At 40.2% G+C, this 3,432-nt stretch overlaps 1 long non-coding RNA gene across 1 annotated transcript; it reads right to left on the reverse strand.

Annotated features, from left to right (window-relative positions):
* Positions 1-1,019: 1,019 nt before the first annotated feature.
* On the reverse strand, positions 1,020-2,047 carry LOC129391967 (uncharacterized). Its single transcript, XR_008616913.1, has 3 exons — positions 1,958-2,047; positions 1,561-1,654; positions 1,020-1,065 (listed from the first exon to the last, which is right to left on the reverse strand). It is a non-coding gene; the product is annotated as an uncharacterized lncRNA (long non-coding RNA).
* Positions 2,048-3,432: the final 1,385 nt, after the last annotated feature.

Here is a 3,432-nt window from a genome sequence, read left to right on the forward strand (position 1 = left end):
CGCCGGACATTGCTGGGAGCTCAGCGAGTCCCCTTTTGCCAGTCCCCGAGGGGGGCGAAGAAAACTCCTCCTTTGCACGATACATCCTTCCAGGTTGGCAGGATAAAGAGCACGGGGACCGGGTCTCTGAGCCATGTCTCGCTGCCTGCTATCTGGGGCCTGGAAAGTTCTGAACCTCCCAGAGCCTCAGCTTCCTCATCTGATAAACACGACGATAAAAGTCCTTTCCTTTTAAGGTTAATGTGCAGATTAAATAACCCCATATATTTAGAGGGCCTTGCTCACGGGTTAGTCACCCGCCCCTCCTGGGTGTTGATATCTCATCTGTGTTCACATTACAAAATACAGCACTTACCACAGAAATCTGCACCTTGCTGAGTTGGTTATCTGTTGGTATCTCTAATGAAATTCTGAGAACCTCAAGGGCAAAGACTAAAATTAGACCTAGTTCAATTCTGGTTGTGCAACAGCTAAGTGTTTTTGAATGAACGAATGGAATAAATGAACGACACAGGTTTGAATAAATGATACAGAGTGTACCAGCCATGAAAAATCGGAGAGTGTTTGGGTAGGGTAGGGGGTCGTACCTTTTTGCTTTTATAGGCTGTTTGGAAGTTGGAGATAACTTACAGGAAGCAAGCCTAGGATCCACACAGAATCCTGACCAGGATGATGCAGAAATTGGGTCTATGGCCAAGAATTAGATGAGCAAATAAACAAACATTTAGATCTTAAATAAAGTATTTGGTTTGGGGGCTGTGGGTGGTAGATCAGGGAAAGCAAGGCAAGATAACGGGGATACAGTAAACAACTATGTGAGAAACCATTTTTATCAACCACAAATTTCAAAAAATCATTTTTTTTTTCACAACTGCAAGGTTTTCATCAAACCAGCTTCTTGTTATCACAAGTTGCAAAAATTATCTTGCTCTGGTGACAAACATTTTTCCAAGCTTGCTGTGCAGTCAAGGCCTGTGTGGGCAGACTTGTATGTTGTTGATGCTTTTGTGAACGTAAAGGGGAAGTCGAAAATTGCTGCCTTGTTTTCAATCAGCCAGGAATGCCCTGTGGAGGAGGAGAATTATTAATAGAAGAGCTGCTACCTGTGCATAAAATGCACCACTCCTGCTTAATCAATCTGAATGGCATATCATCGCACATTATTTACTTCTCATATATTTCTTCAGAAGAGCAGCAGGCTCTCTCCTCTCAGATGTAGCACTTGTACTGTTGGGAGGACAACAAATAGACGCTAATGATTAAATGGAGATTTCAAGATGTAAGCGGATTCTGTCCAAAGTCTATCATGATGAATTGTTCATTCGTTCAAAAAATATTTATCTGAGCATATTTTATAACCATGGAAAGTATGTTTGGATCAGATACAATGAAAGGTATGAGAACAGGATCTAAGTCCTCAGCAGGGATCTCACCTATACACACATATTTCCGGTTTGTTCTCCCATCTTGCTCTCAGTTTGCTAATTACCATACTTCTCTCTCCTAATGGTCTGTTCTTCATCATTACAGAGTTTTCTTTCCATATTCTGATCTACTTACTTTTTCTTCTCGTGTTTCGTTAGCATTTTTCCAAAGATTTTTAGAGTTCTTTCGTAGATTTTCAGCCATTTATACATTTCTTAAATATGTAAGCCTTTGAATAAAACAAACATTCAAAAAATGCATAAACATTTTTATCAAGTAAATACTGGTCAAAGACATTCTATCTCCCCACAAATTGATTATTAATTACAAAAGGAAAAATAGTAGCTTCACAGCAGAGAGATCTGTCAAGAGATCAAAATTAACATCACCACGATGTGCTTCCTGGGACATAGAAAGGACACAACATCACCCACATAATATTCTTGCCAAAAGTGCATAACTTGTATAACCCATACTGTGGGGAAACATAAAATCAAATGTAAAGATATTTTACAAAATAACTGGTGCTTACCCGTCAAAATGACAGTGTCAAGAAAGACAAAAAAGGGAATTCCCTGGCGATCCAGTGGTTAGGACTCTGCACTTCCACTGCAGGGGGCACGGTTTCCATCCCTGATTGGGGAACTAAGATCCTGAAAGCTGCACGGTGCAGCCAAAAAAAAAAAAAAATGGTGAGAGAGGAATAGCTCCAGATTTAAGAAAACTAAAGAGATAAGACAATTAGTGAAATGTATAATTCTGCACTGGATATTGGAAGCTGAAAAAGTGCTATAAAAGACATTATTGAGATAACTGTCAAAATTAGAATATGGCAATAGTATTGCATTACTGTTAGGTGAGAAAATGGATAGGTAAGAAAATGTCCTTATTCTATTTTTTTTAAATTTTAATACCTGAAATTGTTCAATATGTTTCCTTGGGATATGGATGGAAGACAATAAGTAGAAGGTCGCTATTTCTGTATAAGTATTGCAGAATGCATCGATTCTTATTTTTATTTATTTTTGGCTGTGTTGGGTCCTCGTTTCTGTGCGAGGGCTTTCTCCAGCTGTGGAGAGCGGGGGCCTCTCACCACTGCAGCCTCTCTTGTTGCCGAGCACAGGCTCCATACGCACAGGCTCAGTAGTTGTGGCTCACGGGCCTAGTCGCTCCGCGGCATGTGGGATCCTCCCAGACCAGGGCTCGAACCCGTGTCCCCTGCATTGACAGGCAGACTTCCAACCACTGCGCCGCCAAGGAAGCCCTGTCCTTATTCTTAAAAAATCCACACTGGTGTATTAGGGATTAAAGGGGCATGATGTATGCAACTTTAAGTTATTTCAGAAGAAAACATACAGAAAATAGTAAAAACAAATGTGGCAAAATATTAATAATTGGTTAATGTGAATAAAGGGTATATTTAAGTTTGAAATTACTTCAAAATAAAATTTTTAAAAAGAAAAATGAATTTTATCTATATTAACACTTTAAAGTATTCATTTCAAAATTCAGAGCACATCATAAGCAAACATGTTACACTTTAGAGAAATTCTATGCTTCATTTTATTTTTTATTTTTTTATTTTTTATTTTTTTGTGGTATGCGGGCCTCCCTCTGCTGTGGCCTCTCCCGTTGCGGAGCACAGGCTCCGGACGCGCAGGCTCAGCGGCCATGGCTCACGGGCCCAGCCGCTCCGCGGCATGCGGGATCCTCCCGGACCGGGGCGCGAACCCGGTTCCCCTGCATCGGCAGGCGGACGTGCAACCACTGCGCCACCAGGGAAGCCCCTAGTTTTTATTTTTATTCTTTTATTTATTTATTTCAGGTAGAAGTTGTGACTTTATTTATTTATTTTTAACATCTTTATTGGAGTATAATTGCTTTACAATGGTGTGTTAGTTTCTGCTTTATAACAAAGTGAATCAGCTATACATATGCATATATCCCCATATCCCCTCCCTCTTGCTCTATGCTTCATTTTAAGAAGAGCAAACATTCAGAAACCAC

The sequence above is a fragment of the Physeter macrocephalus genome, unplaced genomic scaffold (genome assembly GCF_002837175.3).
Source record: "Physeter macrocephalus isolate SW-GA unplaced genomic scaffold, ASM283717v5 random_1427, whole genome shotgun sequence".
In the NCBI taxonomy this organism is placed as follows: Eukaryota; Metazoa; Chordata; class Mammalia; order Artiodactyla; family Physeteridae; genus Physeter; species Physeter macrocephalus.